Below are 24,342 nucleotides of genomic sequence, written 5' to 3'. Positions count from 1 at the left end.
TCAAATGTGGGAATCGGCTATATAATGGAGAGGTAAGGTTATTTCAGAAATATAAATACGTAATTTCAGATTTATTTTCTTAGATACTTACCTCACCATTACATATAATTTGCACTCCCCACCTTCAAAGTGGACAGAAGTGGACTTACTGGCTATGAGTGTTTGTACCTATTAGTCCCCTGATTGGGGACGGGGGAAGTGAGATGTATAGAAGACGGATATTCATAGAAAACCCAGTGCTTTCGTTTTTAGTTTCAATCTATTGAACTACCACTGGCATGGAAGGAAAAGCTATATAATGGAGAGATAAGTATTTAGAAAATAAATCTTCAGTTAAATATTTATATAATTTCATTTTGAGTTAGCAGTTGTTTCTATATTTTGACCAGTTTTTCACATTAGGACTAGAAATTCCTTATCTGTACTAAGAAGTTGTAAGAAATTCCTTCAGTTAAGAGGAAGTTCAAGTATTAGTTACATTGTGAATTTTTTTTCTTCAATTTTTCATACTGATTTTGCACTAAATTTTTTGTTTTTAACAGGTACAATCATTAAATGCCCTTCGATGTGTTTTAGAAGGGGAATTGTGGCAGAGCACCTACCCATTTCTTTAACTGAGTCTGGTAAACCAGCGATACAACTCCTAGTCCAGGTTAGTAGACTAAAATTGAGAGTGATAAGAAATTGTTGAAATTAAAAATGCTACTGGTCATGGTACTAATTGATACTTTAGTTATGTCATTTGTATTTTAGTTTTGTGTTTGTCAGAACCATACTGTTAGTTTTTTGTATGCATCCTTCTCTAATTGTTTATATGTATGTGTGTTTAATTTATTTCTATGGATTTTGATAATTTTAAATTTTCCATACTTGTGTCATTAACTGTAGTGTTATTTGCGAAAGTGTTTTTTGTGTTGGTTTCTGTTAGGAAAACCTGTTGCAGAATTATAAATGTTCTTAATCTGAAGCGTTTCATACTTTTCTTCACAAGGTGTACCTTTAATAATCAGTCATGTAAACTATCAACTTAAGGAAAACTTTAGGAGAATGCTTGCCTTTTATATTGCTAAAAAACATTAATTCAGTTAAAAAATGCAACATTTCAGAATGAACTAGTACATATTGGCATTAGTGAAGCTGTTTAAGATAGTCTCTTATGTATGATGATTTTTTGCTTTGAGAGGTAACAGTGTAGGAGATTTACAAACTTCAAGATGTTTAAAAGTTGGAGATGATGTTTTAATATAATGTGAGTATGATATAAGCAATTTATTTATGAATAAATCTGGGTTAGAATTCAGTACTACTAGGTATTGTTTGTAGTATGAGTAATTTTGCCAAGTGAAATTTCAGACTATTGGGAGTATGATTTGCTCGCTGAACAATGAACAGAAAGAAAGAATTCGCATGTTCCTTATGACACTGTTGTCTTGAAGGGAAGATTCCTGATTCACTTGTTCCTGCTATTGCGACACATCCTTCTGTGAGGGTACTGTTTACCAAGGCTGAGTTATTAGATATGTGGCCAAACTATGAAGATGCTAGAAGTTCAACCTCTAAAATGTCTTTGGATGAGCCAGTGACGGGTAAGCTGAATTTGTTGGTTTTCTGTGATAATGTGGTATTTCTGTGATAATTTTTTTCCTCACACATATTTTTATTCCTTTTCATTAATGTTCTTTTTGTTCTTTACATATGTATACTTTCTCTCCTTCATTCGTTTCAAATTATTGTTATAGTTCGTATTTGAAGCATTGTAACACACTTTGGAGACTGTCCATATACATATTTCAATAGTACATACATAGGTGATCATGATCGTGTCACTGTAGATTTTTTTGAGAGAATGAAAATGAACCATTAAGTGATATTCATCTTAAAATTTTGTGCCTTTTTCCATGAATTTTTTAGTGGATGCAGATGATATAAATGACATCATATGGGACCTCATTCACTCATATAAGCCGGAGGTTTTGAAAGATGCAGTGATGCATTATAAAAATGCATCACCTCCAAGGCCTGACATGCCAAAACAGGAAATTCCAGAATTAAATGTCAAGGTATGTTAATCATCACAATTTTATTGAGATTTTGTTTCCCTTAGATATTATTGTAATAACAAAAATCCTTCAAAATTGGATCTTCTAAACTTAGTGGTTATTAACACCTCTTTGTTTCATTTTGTCATATATTCATGAAGTTAACGAGCTTTATTGGCTGGTTGGTTAGTAAATTATGATTATTGTAGGACTTAGAACTTAGTTGTATTCAGGAATGATAGTGGATCATGTGCTTTGTGGATAGTCATAAGGATGATGTCATTGTGTAAATTTGAATATCTGTACTCACAAACCATGGTGCTTATTTATGCAATGCAGTTCCACACTATTCATAATTTTTTTATTTTCTGTGTTACTCAAATGAAGAGACAGCTGCTTTTATTGTCTATGTTACTCAAACAAAGAGATTTTCTGTTCCTCAAATGAAGAGGCAGCTGTTTTCATTTTCTGCTACTCAGCTGAAGAACCAGCTGCTGCATTTTCTATGTTACTAAAACGAGGAGGCAGCTGCTTTTTTTTATTTTCTGTACATGAGCAAAGATGAAAGAGAGCTTTTATTTTTTGTTACTCAAATGAAGAGCCAGCTGCTTTTATTTTCTTTGTTACTCAAATGAAGAGATAGGCGGTTTTATTTTTTGTTACTCGAAGAGACAGCTGCTTTCATTTTCTGTTACTCAAATGAAGAAACTCTATGTTACTCAAATGAAGAGGCAGCTGCTTTTTTTTATTTTCTGTTACACAAATGAAGAGATAGGTGGTTTCATTTTCTGTGTTACTCAAATGAAGGGACAGCCACTTTTATTTTCTATGTTACTCAAATGACGGGACAGCTTTATTTTCTATGTTACTCAAATGACGGGACAGCTTTATTTTCTATGTTAGTGAAATGAAGAAACAGTTTTTTTGGTTTCCATGTTACTAAAATGGAGAAACAGTTGCTTTTATTTTCTATGTAACTCAATTGAAGAAACAGCTACTTTTATTTTCTATTACTCAAATGAAGAAAACAGTTGCTATTTTCTGTGTTACTCAAATGATGGGACAGCTTTTATTTTCTACGTCACTCAAATGACGGTTTATTTTCTGTTACTCAATGAAGAAACAGTTGCTTTTATTTTCTATGTAACTCAAATGAAGAAGCAGTTGGAGACAGCCGCTGAAATTTTCTGTTACTCAAATGAAGAGAAGAATGCTTTTATTTTCTGTATTATGTACTCAAATGAAGACACAGCTTCTTATTTTCAATGTTACTTAGATGAAGACACAGCTGCAGTGTCATGCCCTTGTATGACACTGCCAGAAATCAGTAGGCTTTTGTGATTAAATATAAAAGTTCAGAACACCCTAATAACTGAATGATAAAATGTACAGTGGGCTAAGAACTTAGGATATAGTATCTGCACTTTAAAGAATTATATTTAGCGTTGAGGAAAGTAAAAGTTTTCTTGGAGTTAAATTTAAAATTATATGAATATGGAATCTTGAAGTTCTCTTAAAGTTACAAACTGTTTTTGCCATGTAAGCTTTTAAACATTAAAACTTAGTTTTTTAGAATGTTTTAGCTGATTCTGCTTTACTTATGGTGGAAAAGGTAAGTAGAGTACAGTATGTACATGTTGTCTGTTTGTTCCTGTGGTGATTTAGTCATGGTTTTTATATTTTTTCTTTCAGTGGGATGTACCAATTCCCATCAATAACACGCTGATGAAACTACCACCGTGCCCTCAAAGAGATTTGGTTTATGTTTATATTGCAAAAGCTGTGGAACTTCTACAAGCCAAGGTCAGTGATTTCTCCTTTTAGGACAGTAGGAAAAAGGGGCCTTAAAGTTTTATAATTTAACAGTTTAACTGCTAGGCAGGGTAGTTTTACTTAAAATATCATTTGTAGAGATTTTTTTATTAAGAGTGTATTATGTAAATTTCAAAGACTGTTATGAGAAAAGGTTTAGCATTCCCATAATTTAAGGTAGCAAGAGGTAAATTAGTAATGAGTGATAGTTTTTTTGGCTGAATATTTTATATATGGTAAGAATGCATATGATATTTCATTACTGTGTTTTGTGTGATATTGAAACTACCAAGCACTTTCAGCCCAATTACTTTTACCTCACTATGAGATAGTTGAACTCTGTATTTGAGTCAGACTGAACCTACTATTGTTATTATTATGAGAACCAGGTCACTAATGACTGACTTTTCAAGATTCTGACATGAAAGATTTATTCTTAAATAAGCAAGAAATCTTGGGCCAAGATAGCATAAAAAGTTGAACTGTCACATGGTATGAGACCAAAGTAAACAGAAGCCCTTGCATGAGATGCAAACAATGGAGGTGGTATAAGGAGCTTTTCCATGATCCTTGTAACAAGAGAATAGAATTCCACATCAATTTAAGTTGGTCTTTCATTTATATATTCAAGTTGAACTGAGTTGGCTAGATTCATCTTAATTTTACTTTATGCAGAGGTGCCAGGGTGAAGAGCCAATGATTTATAGTAGAGCATCGTCTTCCTTTATTTTACAGAGCTTTGGCAGTGCTCTAGAGTTGCTAGAGGAAGCCAGCAAACATGGAAGTCAGCTACAAGGGAGGGAAATGCCAAGGTTATGCAAAATGCTTATGTGGATGGTTCTCATGACTAAGATTCAGCATTGCCTGCATCAGTTACCTTGCGTTGAAAGTAAGCTAATTTTGTTTTTTTGTGTTGTATTACATAAAAAGATCTTATGCATGATGGAAAATAATTTTATATGTATTTTGTAATGTATGAGTAAAAAAACACCAATTTCTTATATTTTAAAGATACCATATGCAAACCTGTCAATCATATGCTCACACAGGAGGTTCCATGTTTTGCAAGGACTTGGAGGTGCGATAGTCCCTCTCTACAATTTCCTCAAGTCGTTTGTGTGACTTTTACACTTCTATCTACATTTGTTCATGACATTTATTAGGAAAAGTTGATAATAAAACTACTTATGAAAAGTTTGCAGAATGATTGCAGACACTGTGTGTGTAGTACTTTAAAGTTGTGAGTTGCTGGAGCTTATTTTTATTTTAATCTCTATAGATTATGAATGGCTGCATTGGAGTTCTTTGCTTGAAGGTCAGAAATATTGTTTGTTAATCTTGAGTTTGTCTCTTTATTTTTAGGTTCTGTAATGGAAGAGCTTACCAATGAAGCAAGGCAGTGTTTAAGTGCCCATAATAATCGGGATGGTATTGTACCCTGGACAAGTATTACCAAATGGTAAATCCTGTAATTTCAGTATTTAGTAATAAAAAAAAAAAAGTTTGCTATACGTTGACTACAGCTTTACTGAATCTTGTAGCTAAAAATTGATGCAAGTAGGGTCAGTATTAAAGTTTAAAGTTCTGGATTATTTTTAAAGGTGTGTGATGTATGCTGAATGCCTGGAGAATGGAATACTTTGTTGAGTGGAAAACATCACTACCCAGTCATCTTCCTCTCCTGTCCTTAGTTAAGCCATTAGCAACCACTGCTTATGCTTTGAGAGAAAAAACATACCAACAAAATGTGTGGTTTGCACTTTGGGATGTGGGTAAGTTGGAGACAAAATGTATGACCTAGCTACATAAAATATGCTGATGATGAGTTCATGGGAAGGATTATTAGAGAAGTCTTAGCTTCACAGTTCTTTGTAGAACATATATCAGTATTTTGAATTTGACAAGTTTATATTTATTCTGATGCCTATGATAAAAGGACTGTATAATAAAAAAAAAACTAGTGAAATTAGTAGAAGTAATATATTAATATTTTATATACTATAGCTAGTTATGGCATTTGGCTATTTAAATATAAATATTGCATAAAAATAGATTATATAGTTTCATACAATCAACTTACCTGTCAGATATATACATAGCTAAGACTCCGTCGTCCCCGACAGAAATTCAAATTTCGCGCCACTCGCTACAGGTAGGTCCGGTGATCTACCGGCCTGCCCTGGGCGGCAGGACTAGGAACCATTCCCGTTTTCTATTCATATATTTTCTGTCGCCGGTGGTATCAACATCGTTGCTAGCACCTCTTGACTGGAATTCGCTTTTCTAGACAATTGATCATCTTTTTGTGGACTTTTGGTGACGTACCTGGATCGTTGTTTTGGCATTCGCTACTGTGGACTGGATTTGGACTGCTTTTGATTTTTCTTCAAGAATGTCTAATTCAATGTTTGTGTGAGAATGTGTGTGAATGTAGGCTGCAAGGTGAGGATACCGAAGCTTCGGTTGATCCTCACACTGTATGTCGCAAATGTAGGGGTTTTGATTGTTCTATTTCTAACACCTGTCATGAGTGTGAGAGGTTGAATGTTGAGGAATGGAAGACTCTAAACTTCTTACTTGAAGAAGTTAGAAAGGGATAGAGTCAGAAGGGCTGCATCTAAGATTGCGGGTAGTAGTACAAGGCCTATTGAGCCTTTGGATAATTCTAACTCTTCTCTAATTATGATTCTGTATCAGGGCCCTCACTGGCTTTACATTCAGATTCGGCCTCGGAAATTGCTGAACTGAAGGCTACTCTTCACAGGATGAGATCCAAAATGGCTACCATGAAAGGTAAGGACTGTGAAAGTGATTATATGAAGTGAGTGTCCCCAGTGTTGTGGAGGGGGCGTCTGACCGTCTCTGCGACGCTCCCAGGCCTAGACCTCTCCAAGCTCCCAAGCCCAGAGGAGAAGGAAAGTCGAAAGCCGTACGGAGGTTGTGGAGAATCCCCCCGTTCAGGCGTCCCTTCAGCAGGTGCTGTATATAGACAGACTGCTCAGGACCGCTATCGAAAAAGCGTCCTCAGAGAGTGCTTCTCTTCGTCCGCGTTCTCCCTCTCCTAGACGAGGGTGGAAGGATTCGGACTTGTCCAGGCCCCTGAAAAGGCACTGGAGAGATCCTGTGTTGGATTCAAGCCAGAACGCTTTTTCGGAAGAAGCGCCTCCTTTCCATCAAGAAGGCGAAGAGGGTTTTGACGTCCCATGATGTGGGCAAAACGCCTTCGAGGTCTCCCTCTCCCGTTCAAGAAGACGCAGGAGAGGCTTCCAAGAGGATCATTTTGGCGGTGCGGAAGGAACAGCTATCCGCCTTGGTAGGAGTCCTTTCGAAGGATCCTCCTCGTAAGAAAGACGTGAGACTGCCGGTCAAGAAGACTCGTCTTCCTTCTCTCCCGCCAGGAGTGAGGCTCCTGTGGGACGTGAGTCTTTTGAGAATTACTCGGATAGAGACTCTTTGGACGATTTGATTCGCCAGACAAGCGCGTCGCGCCAGTCAAGCGCGAGGCGTCCTACAGACGAGAAGCGTCTTCTAGGATTAGAGCGTCAGACAAGCGAGAAACGCTTTTACAGGCGAGAGGATACTCCCAGATAGGATACGTCTGCCAGACCAGCAGCTTCAGCCGAGCGCGAGGTAACAACCAGGCATGAGAATTCAGCCAAGCGCGAGGCGCCAGACAAGCATCTGACATACAAGGATGTGGCACCAGAAAGGCGCGAGACTCCAACCAGGCGCGAGGCGTCAGTCAGGCGCGAGAGCTTTGAGAGGCGCGAGACACCTGCCAGGCGCGAGGCGCCAGCCGCGCGAGGAGTCAGCCAGGCGCGAGACGCCAGCCAGGCGCGAGGCGCCAGCCAGGCGCGAGGCGCCAGCAGCGCGAGGCGCCAGTCAGGCGCGAGGCGCCAGCCAGGCGCGAGGCGCCAGCCAAGCGCGAAGAGCCAGCCAAGTACGAAGAGCCAGCCAGGCATAGGAGCTCTTTACACTCTCTTAGCCCCTCTCCTATTAGGAGTGTGTCTCCCGTAGAGAGAGTTTTTGAAGAGGAAGACCCGGAACGGGAAGTGGCCTCTCCTTCTGATCCGATTTTGGAAGAGGACTCAGAGGAAGAGTCTCACGGCAAGAGGACTGTCTAACTACAAAGTTTTGACAGCTCTCCTACTCCAGGAATACGGAGATGCATTGATCCCTGCCGCTCCTCCTTCGCCTTGTTCACTTTTTTCATGCTCTAAAGACGCCGAAATCGTCGGCTTTCTTGAAGATGAGACCGACGATTTCTATGAAGAGAGCTCTGCAATCGCTGGATAGCTGGATGCTAACTAAGAAAGAGCTAGTAAGGACAGTGTTTTGCATGCCTCCCGCTAGACTCACGGGCAAGAGAGGGATTTGGTACCAGACTGGGGAGAATATGGGTCTCACACTCCCAGCTTCAGCTGAAGCTGACTTTTCCAGTCTGGTAGATGCATCCAGGAGACATAGTCTTCACACTGCTAAGATTACTTGGGGTCTTTCAGAGGTTGGATCATCTCCTCAAGGGACTTTTTCACATTCTAGAAGTCTTTAACTTCCTAGATTGGTCCCTTGGGGTGATGTCCAAGAAGGCTCATGCCCCTGAAGGGCTAGAACCGGACGTACTCCTTGCAATTTTGTCATGTATTGACAAGGCGGTGCAGGACGGCTCAGGGGAAGTTTCTTCCTTATTTGGAGCAGGTCTCTTGAAGAAGAGATCTGTTTTTAGCGCTTTCTTGACGAAAGCAGTATCACATTCGCAAAGAGCAGCTTTGTTATTCGCCCCTAGGTCTGATTTTCTGTTCCCTTCACAGCTGGTGAGGGATATTTCCCCGATCTCTGACGGAGGAAGCGACACAGGATCTTCTCCTGCAATCTTCCAGGAAGAAGAGACCAGTGATGGTGGGAGAAAAAGAAAGGGGTGTCTACTCCTGTTTCGGCCCTTTCGAGGAGGCCCTCCCACTAGAGTTTACCGCTAAAAGGAAAACGACCGAGAAGAGAGGTCGAGCCTCGTTCCGCCCCTTTAAAAGGGGAAAGTGAAGTGGCGCTCCTCCAAACACCAGTAGGTGCCAGGCTCCGGGGATTTGCGGAAGCCTGGTCTCTCATCGACACAGACGCTGGTCCGATGTCGGTGCTTCAGAAGGGATATCTCATTCCTTTCCTGGACAATCCTCCCCTGACGTCAACTCCGAGGGAATTGTCCGCCAATTACAAGGACCCTGTGTTGAAAGATACTCTTCAACAAATGGTGGATCAGATGTGGGACAAGAGAGCTATAGAACTAGTGCTGGATCAAAGCTCCCCAGGGTTTTACAATCGTCTTTTTCTTGGTTGCGAAAGCCTCGGGGGCTGGAGACCAGTTCTGGATGTCAGCGCTCTGAACAAGTTTGTTCAGAAACAGAAGTTCTCCATGGAAACCTCTGCTTCAGTCTTGCGGCTCTTCGCCAAGGGGAGTGGATGGTGTCTCTGGATCTCCAGGACGCCTATTTTCACGTCCCGATCCATCCTTCGTCGAAGAAGTACCCTCCGTTTCATGACGGGGGGAAGGATCTTCCAATTCAGAGCCTTGTGTTTCGGCCTGTCTACGGCGCCTCAGGTTTTCACGAACCTTTTGAAAAATGTGGCGAGATGGCTTCATCTGAAAGGAATCAGTATATCTCTATACCTAGACGACTGGCTTATCAGAGCAAAGTCAGAGAAAAGTGTTTGGAGGACCTGACTGTGACACTAAACCTGATAAAGACATTAGGATTACTCGTGAACCTCGAGAAGTCCCAACTGATCCCCAGCCAGAACTTGGTCTATCGGGGATTCGGATGGATTCTCGGGGTTTTCGAGTATTTCCTTCTCAAGAGAGACTAGCGAGAGGTTTTAGAAAAGTCTCTCTCTTCCTAAGGAAGGAACGTACTTCGGCGAGGGAATGGTTGAGCCTGTTAGGGACCCTTTCCTCGCTCGAACAGTTCTTTCATCTAGGAAGACTTCATCTCCGTCCTCTTCAGTTCTTTCCTCAGAAGTTCGTGGAACATGAAGACAGGACTCCTCTCGGACAGTTTTCCCATTCCAGATCGGATGAAACGCCATCTAGAATGGTGGTTACTCCCACTGAGGGAAAACAAGGGTACTTCCCTGGAAATACAGAGCCCAAACCTTGTATTGTTTTCTGACGCGTCGGAAAAAGGTTGGGGAGCAACTTTGGGAAAGAGAGAAGTGTCAGGCACTTGGAATGCTCTCCAAGTGTCCTGGCACATAAACTGCAAAGAACTGTTGGCTGTACACCTAGCTCTAAAGAGCTTCGAACCGTTAGTGTGCAACAAAATAGTACAAGTGAATGCGGACAATACAACGCTCTGGCATACATTCGGAAGCAAGGAGGTACTCACTCGTATGCCCTTTACGAACTCGCAAGGGACCTGCTGTTGTGGACATCGCAAAGGAACATCTCTCTATTGACGAGGTTCGTGTCAGGGAGTAAGGAACGTGAGAGCGGACAGGCTGAGCAGGAGGAACCAGGTCCTTCATACCGAATGGACCCTCCACTCAGACGTTTTGCCGCAATCTCTGGTTCTCTTTGGGGGTTTGGACTCCTCATGTCGACCTCTTGCCACGTTCCTCTCGAAGAGACTGGAAGTCTTCTGTTCAGTAGTGGAAGATCCCAGAGCTCTAGCAGTAGACGCCTTCCTGCTAGATTGGTCTCAGGTAGACGTTTACGCATTTCCCCATTCAAGATTCTGGGGCAAGTGCTCAGGAAGTTTGTGACTTCCAAAGGGACAAGAATGACCCTGATAGCCCCCTTTTGGCCAGCTCAAGAGTGGTTCCCAGAGGTACTGGAGTGGATAGTAGACTTCCCCAGATCCCTTCCCACAAAGGAAGGATCTTCTCAGACAACCACACTTCGAGAGGTTTCATCAAAACCTCCCCGCTCTCGCTCTGACTGCCTTTCGACTATCGAAAGACTTGTCAGAGCGAGAGGCTTTTCTAGCAAAGCAGCAAGCTCGATCGCTAGAGCCCGGAGAACTTCCACTATCCGGGGTTTACCAATCCAAGTGGGAAGTTTTTAGAAGGTGGTGTAAGTCGAAGAAGTTGTCCTCCTCCAGTACCTCTGTAACAGAAATAGCTGATTTTTCTGTTATTTCTGAGAGAAGAATCGCAGCTCTCCGTAGCCACGATAAAGGGCTATAGGAGTATGCTATCGGCCGTCTTTAGGAATAGAGGCCTAGATTTGGGAAACGATAAAGATCTACATGATCTGATTAGGTCTTTTGAGACCAAGAAGTCTAAGATTACTTCTCCCCCTAACTGGAATCTAGACGTAGTGCTGAAGTTCTTGGCTTCAGAGAGATTTGAACCCCTACATTTGGCCTCGTTTCGTGATATAACGAGAAAATGTTTATTTCTTTTGTCACTGGCGACGGCGAAAAGAGTTAGTGAAACTACACGCCCTTAGTGACAAAGTCGGGTTCAATATAGATTCAGCCATCTGTTCCTTCAAGGAATTATTCTTGGCGAAAAATGAAAATCCTTCGAATCCCTCCTGAGAAAACTTTGAGGTAAAACGGATTATCGGGTCTCGTCGGCAGGGAACCGGAGAGGTCTCTTTGCCCAGTAAGGGCGTTAAAGTTTTACTTACAGAAAAAGGAACAGTTGGGAGGTTCTAGACAAGTCTTTGGTGCTCAGTGAAGGATCCATCAAGACCTATGTCTAAGAATGCTTTAGCCTTTTTTGTCAGGAACGTAATTACAGACGCTCATAAGGCTTGCACGGATGATTCTTTAAAAACTCCTGAGAGTAAGAGCTCATGAAGTGAGAGCGTGGGCGACGTCTCTCTCTTTTCAGAGAAATATGTCACTGAAGAATATCTTGGAAGCGACATATTGGAGATGTAATTCTGTGTTTGCTTCTCACTATTTGAAGGACGTGCGTGTTGACCTATGAAAATGTTTTTCCTTAGGTCCTTTTGTGTCTGCGGGCACAATCCTGGGTACAGGAGCTGACAACAGTCCTTAATTTTTTTTTTTTTTACTACTTAAGTCTAATAGATAGTTCTAGACTTTCTGCTGAACAAGTGCAGATACCGCACAAGCGGCCAGTCACTTCCGTTCAGTAAGGAACTCTTGTGATATCTTTTTATAGATAAATTTTTTTTTTTTTTTGAAAAATTATTGTGTGCGTGTGCAATTTGGTTTGAGTTACGGTTGTTGCGAAGAGTTGGGGGTAACTCGGAGCAATTGGTTGTGTGCTCCTTAATAAGGTGTATTGTCATATAAGCGGATCAGCACCCATTGACAAAGTCCTTTCAGGCTCTGCCGAGTAAGTGGATAAGACCCCTTCAGCAGACCCACAAGAATTCTTGGCCATAGATCACATATCTCGCTAAAGTTTCTTGAGGTGATGCAGATACTACGGGACAAACACCCATGAAGTCTACCACCTATCAGGTAGGAACCAAGGTTTTTATTTTATACCTACAACAGATGTTGTTTACCTGTCTATTCCAGTAGTAGCTGTCTCTTACCCTCCACCGAAGGGTGCCAATCAGCTATGTATATATCTGACAGGTAAGTTGATTGTATGAAAATGATATTGTTATAATACAATAAAGTTTCATACATACTTACCTGGCAGATATATACGATTAGGGCCCAACCCAGCCTCCCGCAAGGAGACAGGTGGAAGAGAAAATATATGAGTAGAAAACGGGAATGGTTCCTAGTCCTGCCGCCCAGGGCAGCCGGTAGATCACCTGACCTACCTGTAGCGAGTGGCGCGAAATTTGAATTTCTGTCGGGGACGACGGAGTCTTAGCTATGTATATATCTGCCAGGTAAGTATGTATGAAACTTTATTGTATTATAACAATATCATTTTTGTATTGTATTTATGAGTTATTTCCCACTGCCACCTACAAAAATTGAAACATATGATACTTACTTGGGCAGCACAAAACATAGTTTGTTATTGTAAATTACGATAATTACCATTAGTATTGATTAATGGTAACTTTTCCCCACCTACACTAGACAGTAGCACCAAAGCTTCAATTCTCTGCCCTCAGTTTGTCTTGAAACTATGGTCCAAGTGATATAAGTGCTTCAGTTTATGGTTGTGCTCCAATATGAGAAGCCTGCAACATCCAAACAAAACCTATTAAACTTCAACTTGTCACTCCTTTACAATTTTGTAGTTGGTATCATTGAAACATCACAGACACACTGATTGATGAAATAGAAAGTTTGAAATTTTTAAATGTAGCTCAGGTGATTGAATTTCTTTTGTATTTGCTTGAAGAACTTCACAAGGGCTTTGTACCTATCAGTTCCATCTCTGTTGAACAGTTAATAACTGAGAAGTAGGCATTTGATATTTAAAACTGAAAGGCAGTGAAAAATGAATAGGTATCAAAATTGTTTCTTGGGGTGCTAAAAGTGATGTACGTATGATGTTCTTTATACATGTTATGAATATTATAGCCATTTATCAGTAGAATAAGGTAACCCTCCTAAACTAGACAGCCCTCTTAATGGTGATTGTTGTTGACAGTGGTTGAGATATTGAGCACGAGTTTACAGCACAAACGTTCCAGTTGTGGGCAGACTACTGCAGTGGAGCGACAACATGATTCAGGTAAAGTTGTAGTCTCATGTGGCTGAATCTATTATGAAGAATTAAAATAAAAAAGAAAATTCTATTCTGTTAGTTTGGGTTAACATGTTTAGTATTATGAAAAATTTATTTTCGGTCATTTAAAGATAGGAAATTGGACGTCTTGCCATAAAATACACCTCTAGTAGAGTTGAGTCAAGTTAAAATTCAGTCACAGGTATAGCTTTTGATAATTTTTGAGAATTTTAGTTTTTCAGAAAAGCAAAATTATAGTGAAATGATAGCCATATGAGTCATAGTTATGCTGACGTCAATATTGAGTTATGTTGATGCATATATCAGTAAGGCCAATGAGGTAAAAGCAAAAACTAAAAACCCTTTTAACCCTCCCCCCCTTCCTCATTGCTCACCTGTGAAAGGAGGATTGAGAGTGCTTTCGCTTCTATGGTGTGCTGGGAACTCAGGGCCTAGCTCGTTTCTCAATGGCAGAGCTAAAAAAACAAAAAACTCATCAGTGGAGAAAAATGAATCATTGACCCCTCAGAAAAAAACTCTTAACCATTGTTCAGCATGGAGTAGTATTGTGAAAAGACATGGTTCTGGTACACAGAGCTTCGTGAATTTTCGTTTTCTTAGAGACATAAAATGACAAATATGTCCCACCATCAAAAACTGGGACCAAAGTGACCAAAAACCAGATGAGAGCAGTACCATTACATTTTTTTAAAGGAGAGAGTAATGTATGCAGATACTTTTGCATGTGGCCTGACAGTAATAAACTATATTAGGACCACCTTGTATGAGCTTAAGGTGCTTGGCTCATCTGTAGCTGTACCTCATGATTAAGGCTGATCTAACAGAATTTGTGAAAATATCTGTAGGTTTAGTGCTATGAGCAGACATTTTATACTGGTTATCATATACAGTGTCAATGATGTTTTACCTTTTGTATCCTTGTCTCAGTGGCAGTTTTGCCGGGGCCACTGCACAAAATGTTGTAGTAACTTGCTTTTTGGTACTTAAAATCAGATTTTACGTCCTTTGACCAAATATTAAGCATTTTATGGCTTTGTGTGATGTTATAGAGAAAATTTTAAAAACAGTACTCTGAAAATAATTTGGCAGAGAGCAAATAACTCCTCAACAAGATACTTTACATGAATTCTAGATGACTAGGTTTTGAAATTCATTGCCTTTTGAAACTCACTGCCTTATTCTTCAGTTTGACCAAGGCTGCAGTAGTTGAAAGAGATGATAAAAAAAAAAGTTGATCAGAGTAGACTTACTAACAGTATCTTATGTATATGAAACTTTCTTTTGTTTGCACTGACATTTGAGATTTAATTTATCTGATTGCTACAGTATCTTGCAGTTTAAAGGATGATATTTATAAGATGTTTAGAAATACATAGTTTTGTATGTAGAACATAGCTGTTTCAGTTCTCATTCTTATTGCACTTATATTCTGATTTTCAGGTTGTGTATGTTGAGATTTTAAGATTGTGCTTTGTTTTTAAGATTGTGTTGTATCCAGCACTTTTTTAAGTTAAGAATTTTAGTCTCGCAGAATATTAAATTGTAACTATAGTTATGATGATAGTTACTGACTTTTAATCGTAGTCAAAATATTTGGTGTGTGCAAATATGATAACACTGGCAATAATTTCATAAACTTATGAGAATTATTTGCAGGCAAAACTAGTGAAAATTGGAACAAGTATTAATTGTTATTTCCTCAACAGGTATCATGAACAGAAGCTCATTTTTAGATTCCTTGGGAATTTGGTCGAGCCAAGTTGTCTCTCCATCCTCATATCTTTGCTTGGACATGTCCTGAATATCCTTAATGAAGAACCAGTACATGAAATACATATTGATCATTTGCCCATGTGGCCCCCACCTGCTTATTCAATGTAAGTTTCTACAAAACCTTCAAAAGCAAATTACTTAATCGCATAAGAAAGAACCAGAGTGACTGACAGTTTGTTATCCAGTATATCTTGAGATGTAGTATATCAGACAAACATAAAAAGACTTGCAAGTCAAAGTACAGAGGCATTGGGGATTAATAATCTTTTTTAGCAGTCACTCCAAATAAAAACATATGATTCATTAATTTTACAATGTAAAGGTTGTGAATCAGTTGGCTTGCATCATAATAATACTACTTTACTAATGTGATTCTATAACTGTTAACTGTAGGTGTAACAAGTTGTAAAAAAAAATATTTGTGTCATTACCAAAAATATGTTAAATCAGTTTGAGAAAGGGTTTGTCACTGTTGATAATTACTTTGTAATATTCAATTTCATACAATCACTTACCTGTCAGATATATACATAGCTAAGACTCCGTCGTCCCCGACAGAAATTCAAATTTCGCGCCACTCGCTACAGGTAGGTAGCAGGTGATCTACCTGCCTGCCCTGGGCGGCAGGACTAGGAACCATCCCCGTTTTCTATCATATTTTCTCTGTCGCCGGTGGTATCAACATTGTTGCTATTACCTCCTGACTTAGATTCATATTTCATCCTTTGATCATCGTTTCTCGGCTTTTTGGTGACGTATCTGGATGTGTTTTTGGCATTCGCTACGGTGACTGTTTTTGGAATTACTCTTTTGGATTTTTTCTCAGTATGTCTGATTCAAATGTGAGTGTGAGAATGTGTGTGAATGTAGGCTGCAGGGTGAGGATACCGAAAGCTTCGGTTTGATCCTCACACTGTATGCCGTAAATGTAGGGGGTTTCAGTGTTCTGCTAATAATACTTGTAAGGAATGCGAGGGATTAAATGCAGAAGAGTGGAAGACTTTGACTTCTTATTTGAGAAGTTAGAGAGAGATAGGGTTAGACGTCTGAAAGGTGGTGAGTTCAAGGCCTATTGAGCCTTTCACGGATAATATTCTAATCTATGATTTAGATTCCCTCCCTCCATGTATCTCATTCTCAGAGTGCTCTTTCGGATTCGGCCTCGGAAATCGCCAATCTGAAAGCTACAATTAGAGACATGAAGTCCAAGATGGCTGACTTCCAAGGTAAGGCTAGTGAAAGTGAGCATTACAGTGAAGTGAGTTCTCCCAGTGTTGTGGAGGGGGCGTTTTTTTTGATCGTCCTGCGACGCTCCCAGGCCTAGACCTCTTCCAAGCTCCCATGCCCAGAGGAGAAGGAAAGTCGAAAGCCTTAAGGAGGTCGTGGGGAATCCCCAACGGTCAGACGTCCCTTCAGCTAGCTCTGCTTCGTGGCAGGCTGCTCAAGGGCGCTATAGGAAAAGCGTCCTTCGTGAGTGTTTCTCGTCCTCTCCCTCTCCCTCACCTAAACGAGGGTGGAAGGAGTCGAACTTGTCGAGACCGCTGAAGCGTCATATGAAAGAACCTGAAATAGATTCGAGCCCAGAGCACTTCTCAGATGACGCTCCCTCTTCTATTAAGAAGGCGAAGGTGGCGTCAGCGTCACCTGACGAGTACGCAGAAGTACCCTTTCCTACTTCTCCCCCGAGTGATGACGAAAGGCGTCATGCAGTGGACGTGGGAGAAGCGTCAAGGAGAATAATTATGGCAGTTCAAGAGCAACTGTCCTCTCTAGTGGGAGTTTTAGCGCCTCGTAGGAAGGACGTGGCGCTTCCAATTAAGAAGTCTCGTCCTCTCTCCCTGCTAAACGAGAAGCGTCATGCAGACGTGAAGCTTCTAAACATCTTACAGAAGCTTCGGGTTCGAGAGCGAGAACGTTGCTTACGAAAGTTTCGTAACGCCCAGAGAGACGTAAGACGTCTTTTAGACATGAAGCGTCATTGAAAACTGTTCATAGACGTGACGCTCCGACCAATATTGTGACGCCAAGTAGGACGCCTTTGGAGAGCGGAGCGTCTTCCAGGCGCGAAGCGTCATCAAGACGTCAGCAGACAAGTAAGCGAGAGACGTCAGCCAGGACGCTTGGCGAACGGGAAGCGTCATTCAAGCGGGAAAGCGTCTTCTAATTTTCAAAGAGAAGCCTGAGCTTGTGGCGCCTTCCAAGGCTTTTAAATAAAGCGGGAAAGAGGAAAGATTATCATTCCCTTAGCCCCTCTCCTATTAGGAGTTTGTCTCCTCCAGAAGAGGAACGTACGGAAAGGAGAGCGGAGACTCATGTAGATCCCGAGTTGGAAGAAAACTCGGATGATGAATATCAGGGAAGAGAAGGACTGTCGAACTACAAGGTTTTGACTACCTTGCTTCTTGAGGAGTATGGAGACGAGTTGACTCCTGCCGCTCCTCCTTCTCCGCGCTCTCTCTTTTCGAGTGCTAAGACGAAGAAGCCTTCGTCTTTTCTCAAAATGAAGCCCACCATTTCGATGAAGAGGGCCTTACAATCCTTAGACTCATGGATGAAGTCTAAGAAAGACTTGATGAGAACAGTCTTCTGCATGCCTCCAGCAAGATTAGATGGTAAAAGAGGCATTTGGTATCAGACGGGAGAGAATATGGGTATTGCTCTCCCTTCTACATCGGAAGCAGATTTTCGACCTTAGTTGACGCTTCACGTCGACAAGGTCTCAATTCGGCACGAATTACGTGGGGAATTTCTGAACTGGACCATCTCCTCAAGGGACTCTTTCATGTATTGGAAGTCTTCAACTTCTTAGATTGGTCCCTTGGGGTGATGTCCAAGAAAGCCCATGATTCGGAAGGAATCGAACCTGAAGCCCTGTTATGCAATATTGTCTTGTATTGACAAAAAGCGGGGTACAGGATGGCTCTTTTGAAATCTCCTCATTATTTGGAGCAGGTCTTCTAAAGAAGAGGACTGTATATGGGGCCTTTCTTAACCAAGGCAGTCTCACACGCTCAGAGGCAGCTCTACTGTATTCGCCTCTATTCTGACTTTTTTTTTGTTCCCTTCTCAGTTAGTGAAGGACATTGCGCATTCTTTAACTGAGAAGGCGACTCAGGATCTTCTGACGCAGTCAGCAAGGAAGAAGAAACTGTTTCTGCATCTGACAAGAAAGGACCTAGTACATCTGTTCAGCCCTTTCGAGGTGGTCCGACCTCCAGACCCTCCGCAAGAAGGAAGGCTCCGGAGAAGAGAGGTAGGTCTGCCTTTCGTCCCTTTAAAAAGGGAAAATGAAGATTCTCTCCTCCAAGCACCAGTAGGTGCCAGGCTCCTGGGATTTGTGGAGGCCTGGACACTGATAAACGCAGACGCGTCTTCATTGTGGCTATCATAAGGAAGGGATATCGTATCCCTTTCCTGAACACTCCTCCCCTAACGTCAATACCAAGGGAACTATCAGCCAAGTACAAGGATCCTGTGCTGAGGGATACTCTTCGATCGATGGTGGACAAATGTGGGACAAGAGAGCGATAGAACTAGTACTGGATCAAAACTCCCCGGGGTTTTTACAATCGCCTTTTTCTGGTTGCAAAAGCCTTGGGAGGCTGGAGACCAGTACTGGACGTCAGCTCTCTGAACAAATTTGTTCGAAGGAAGAAGTTCTCCATGGAGACTTCTGCTTCAGTCCTAGCGTCATTACGACAAGGAGATTGGATGTGTCTCTAGATCTCCAGGACGCCTACTTTCACGTCCCCGATCCACCCTTCATCGAAGAAGTACCTCCGTTTCATGACGGGGGAAGGATCTTTCAGTTCAGAGCCTTGTGTTTCGGCCTGTCCACAGCTCCTCAGGTCTTCACAAGCCTGATGAAGAATGTGGCGAGGTTTCTTCACCTCAAAGGAGTAAATATCTCTCTGTATCTGGACGACTGGCTCATCAGGGCCAGATCAGAGAGACAGTGCTTGGAGGACCTAAAGTTAACTCTAGATTTGATCAAGCGTTGGGATTGCTCGTGAACCTCGAGAAGTCTCAGCTGACCCCCAGACAGGACCTAGTCTATCTGGGATTCGGAATGGATTCTCGGGGTTTTCGAGTATTTCCTTCGCAAGAGAGAATCGCAAAAGGTTTGCGGATAGTCTCTCTCTTCTTAGGGAAGGAACATACGTCGGCGAGGGAATGGTTGATCCTTCTAGGGACCCTTTCCTCGCTCGAACAGTTCTTCCCACTAGGAAGACTGCATTTAACGTCCGCATTCAATTCTTCCTCAAGAATAAGTCTTGGAGCTGGAAAACCGGACAACTTTCGGACGTTTTTCCCATTCCAGTGGAGATAAAATCGCACTGAGTGGTGGTTGCCCCCTCTGGAAGAGAACAAAGGGATCTCTCTAAAACACAGAACCCAGACCTAGTGTTGTACTCCGACGCGTCGGAGAAAGGTTGGGGAGCGACATTAGGCTCAGAAGAGGTGTCAGGCACCTGGGGAACCAGCACAGTGACTTGGCACATAAACTGCAAAGAGCTCTTCGCCGTGCATCTGGCTTTGAAGAGTCTAGAAACCTCTGGTGTCAAACAAAGTAGTGCAAGTAAACGTGGACAACACCACCGCACTTGCCTACATTCGGAAACAGGGAGGGACTCACTCCTCGTTACCTTTACGAACTGACGAGAGACCTATTGCTTTGGAGTCTCACAGGAAACATCTCCCTGCTGACAAGGTTGTACAGGAGTAAAGAATGTGAGGGCGGACAGACTCAGCAGGAGGAACCAGGTCCTTCATACAGAGTGGACCCTACACGAGGAAGTGTGTATAGATCTCTGGTCACTGTGGGGGACTCCTCATGTGGATCTCTTCGCAACATTCATTTCCAAAAGGCTGCCAGTCTTTTGCTCGGTCGTGAAGATCCAAGAGCACTTATGGTAGACGCCTTCCTGCTAAATTGGTCTCGAGTAGACGTATATTGCTTTTCCCCCATTCAAAATCCTGGGATTTAGTAATGAAAAAGTTTGTGGCGTCAAAGGAGACGAGGATGAAGTTAATAGCCCCCTTTGGCCGGCCCAGGATTGGTTCACGGAGGTGGTAGAGTGGATCGTAGACTTTCCAAGATCCCTACCAAGAAGGAACGGATCTTCTCAGACAACCACACTTCAAGAGGTACCATCAAAACCTCCCCGCTCTCGCTCGACTGCCTTTCGACTATCGAAAGACTTGTCAGAGCGAGAGGCTTTTCTCGCGAAGTGGCAAGCGCGATCGCGAGAGCACGCAGAACCTCCACTACGAAAAGTATACCAATCGAAGTGGGAGGTGTTTAGAAGGTGGTGTAGATCCAGAAGTTGTCCTCCTCCCACTACCTCTATAGCGGAAATTGCTGATTTCCTGCTATTCCTGAGAGAAAAATCTCATCTAGCCGTATCCACAATAAAGGGATACAGAAGTATGCTCTCGGCTGTATTCAGGAATAGAGGATTGGATCTGGCAGATAATAAAGATCTCCACGATTCTATAAGGTCATTTGAGACTTCAAAGTCGAAGGAACCAGTACCTCCGAACTTGGAACCTAGACGTAGGTCCTCAAGTTTCTTTCATCTGAAAGATTCGAACCTCCATCATCTGGCATTCGTTTTAGAGACATCACCAGAAAATGGCCTATTCCTCCCATTATCTTTAGCTACGGCAAAGAGAATTAGTGAATTACATGCTCTGCAGGATAAAGTAGGATTCAAGGGAGACTCAGCTATTTGCTCGTTTAAGACCATGTGTTTTTTAGCTAAAAACAAAACGAGAATCCCACGAATCCCCTGGCCTAAGTCATTCGAAGTCAAAGGCATGTCGAGTCTCGTAGGCAGAGAAGCAGAAGAGGTCTCTATGCCACCTGTTAGAGCTCTGAAGTTCTACCTTCAGAGAAAGCATCAGATGGGAGGCTCTAGACAATTGTCTTTTGGTGCGCGGTAAAAGACCCCACAAGACTGATGTCCAAGAATGCGCTGGCATTCTTTGTAAGAAAACGTCATTACAGACGCTCATAAGGTCTGTCCTGACGAACAGTTACAACTGTTGAGAGTAAAAGCTCATGAAGTGAGAGCTGTAGCGACGTCTCTCGTTTCATAAGAATATGTCGCTTTAAAAACATCATAGATCGACATTTTGGAGATGCAACTCAGTATTTGCATCTCATTACTTGAAAGACGTTCGTGTGTCATATGAGAAGTGTTTTTCTCTAGGTCCTTTCGTATCGGCGGATACGATCTGGGTACGGGAGCCGACACCAATCCTTAAATGTATATACTTTTCTTCTTTTTTGGATATGGTCTGGAGTCTCTTCGAACAATGGAGGACTTGGTTTAGCACGGGCGGCCGTCTATGTTGTTCAGTAAGAGAATCTTGTCATATCCAATTAGATGAGTATAAATTTTTTTTTGAAAATATGTATGTGTGCGTAGTGGTTTTGAGTTACGGTTGTTGTGACGAGTTCGGGGATAACTCGGAACATCCTTAGTTCTAACATATGGTTAGGATCAGGTGGTCGGGATGGTTGTGTGCTCCTTCATAAGGTGTATTGTCAATATAAGTGGATCAGCACCCATTGACAAAGTCCTTTTATTGCTCTGCCGAGTAAGCGGTATAAGACCCCATCGGCAGACCCACAAGAACTCTTGGCCATAGATCATATATCTCGCTAAAGTTTCTTGAGGTGATGCAGACTACTGGGCAAACACCACGAAGTCTACCACCTATCAGGTAGGAACCAAGGTTTTATTTATACCTACAACATATGTTGTTTACCTGTCTATTCCATATAGTAGCTGTCTCTTACCTCCACCGAAGGGTGCCAATCAGCTATGTATATATCTGACAGGTAAGTTGATTGTATGAAAATGATATTGTTATATACAATAAAGTTTCATACATACTTACCTGGCAGATATATACAATTAAAGGCCCACCCAGCCTCCCCGCAGGAGACAGGTGGAAGAGAGAAAAAATAAAAATGATAGAAAAACGGGGATGGGGATGGTTCCTAGTTTCCGCCGCCCAGGGTGGGCAGGCAGGTAGATCACCTGACCTACCTGTAGCGAGTGGCGCGAAATTTGAATTTCGTGCGGGGACGACGGAGTCTTAGCTATGTATATATCTGCCAGGTAAGTATGTATGAAACTTTATTGTATAATAACAATATCATTTTCAGAAAGTTTTTTATCCTTGGAAAATTTACTTTAGTCTTAGAATTCAACAAATATAAAAATTATGAAGTAAATAATATATGTGTAGCATTGCATAAAGAGGAGTTTGTTAAATATAAACTGACAATATTCATTTAGTGTAAATGTGATTTCTCTAATTAGTAACAATTTGATTTTCAGTTCAGCCTCAAAGGATTGTGTAAAGGACACTTTGACATGGCTCATTAATCATGCACTAAAGCTCTATCCTACTGGAACATATGTAAGTTTTAATAATTGTTTTCATGATTTACTTTGACATTTTTCACGTTCTGAAGCATTATTTATGCCTTGCAATTTGTTTTATACTAGTTTGCTAAAGGTATACCATAGTTATTATGAGAGCACTGCTTCATTCATCTTATGTAAGCTTGCTATAGCTCATTAGAATTTCAGGTTATTTAAACTTCAGTAATGTTGATGGACTGTTGAACTTTTGAACATTTGGGACATGAATAGGAATACAGTGTTGTATGTAATTAATGAGTATATATGACAATGTATAATACATAGTAGTATTATGATGATTACAAGTTTGATAGTTAAACATATTGAAATAGTTTTTGTTGACCTTTCAAACTTTAAAGTGTCATTGGAATACATGTGTTATTGTCACGTGTCTCATATTGGTAGCAATGTTATTCTTTTCTTTCTTTATGCTTTACAGACAAATCCTTCTTTATGCACCTCATGGCATCTGTCAGCAGCAGATCTTGCATATATAAATGACAGTATCATAATGCTTTAGCCAGCTATTTAACTGCTGTGTTTGTTGCCACTGATTATTTACGCAACGATAATGGTGTTGATTCGTCAGTATTGACAGAAAGAATTATTAGAAGAATGATTCGATGCTGCATGAACTGAATTGCTATACACAGGTAAGAGTATATGTATTGTATTGGAGTATTTTACATTGAGGCCTTTTAAAGTCTTAAAACTGCTTTTACCTAGGTAAACACATATTTGATTAGGGTATTGATGGACTTGAGAGTAATGTATGGCAAGTACATTTCATTACTCATCTTTGTGATTTTTTTTTTCTAAATTTCAACAGGCTGCCATACTTTGTCAATTTTTGGATAAGATAGACTACAGCACTGCTTTAAGATGTCTCCAGGAAAGGAATTCTGTTGATGCAATGGATGCATATTATTGCTGCCTTTGGGATGTCACACTTATAGAATTTATCATCAATATGCATCAAAAGAGAGGAGAAATACAAAGAAGAGATAAAGCGGTAAGTATTATAATATAGGGTATAGTATAAGTGATTTAGGATAGTATGGGAGTCTTGAACTTTGTTTTCATGTTGATGACATAAGAAGTCTGTATCATCATCTTCTCATCTCTTTATCTGGCAGCTTGTATTAGATACACTTTAATCTGAATGAAGAAATGAAAAAGGCATGTTAGTTTGAATTTTAACCCATTTTTTGTGAATGCTAATCTCTTAAGCTCTGTGCTTTATTTCACTTGTCTATAAAATTTGCTGTAAAAGAATGTTTTTTCCTTTCAATGACAAAAATCTGGGAGTTTCCAGGTAATATGGTCCAGCTTTTCCTCAAATAGTGCCAATTTTGCCATGTGTAGGGGTAGAACATCTGAAGTCAAAAGGAACATTCTTTGGTAATGTGAGATGCAGGTATGAGCGAAAGGTCAGGTCTGGCTGCAACTAATTTATTATTTTGAACTCTTACAAAATGATAGGCCTATGTGGGAAGCAATGTAGTCCCTCTCACTTGGTAGGTAGAAAGAGGGGAGTAACAACAAGGCATTTGTGTTTCTTTATGAACATTAAGTAACAAATATACAAATAAGCAATCAAATGGATATATATATGATCTACATTGATGACAAGCATAACATGA

At 41.0% G+C, this 24,342-nt stretch overlaps 1 pseudogene; it reads left to right on the top strand.

The window, feature by feature from the left end:
• The first annotated feature begins 1,384 nt into the window (after window positions 1–1,384).
• LOC135203837 (integrator complex subunit 8-like) lies at window positions 1,385–23,353 on the top strand (annotated as a pseudogene).
• Window positions 23,354–24,342: the final 989 nt, after the last annotated feature.

The sequence above is a fragment of the Macrobrachium nipponense genome, chromosome 44, assembly GCF_015104395.2.
Source record: "Macrobrachium nipponense isolate FS-2020 chromosome 44, ASM1510439v2, whole genome shotgun sequence".
Taxonomy (NCBI): domain Eukaryota; kingdom Metazoa; phylum Arthropoda; class Malacostraca; order Decapoda; family Palaemonidae; genus Macrobrachium; species Macrobrachium nipponense.
The sequence above is the reverse complement of the archived record's forward strand: the minus strand, read 5'-3'. Positions and strand labels throughout refer to the sequence as shown.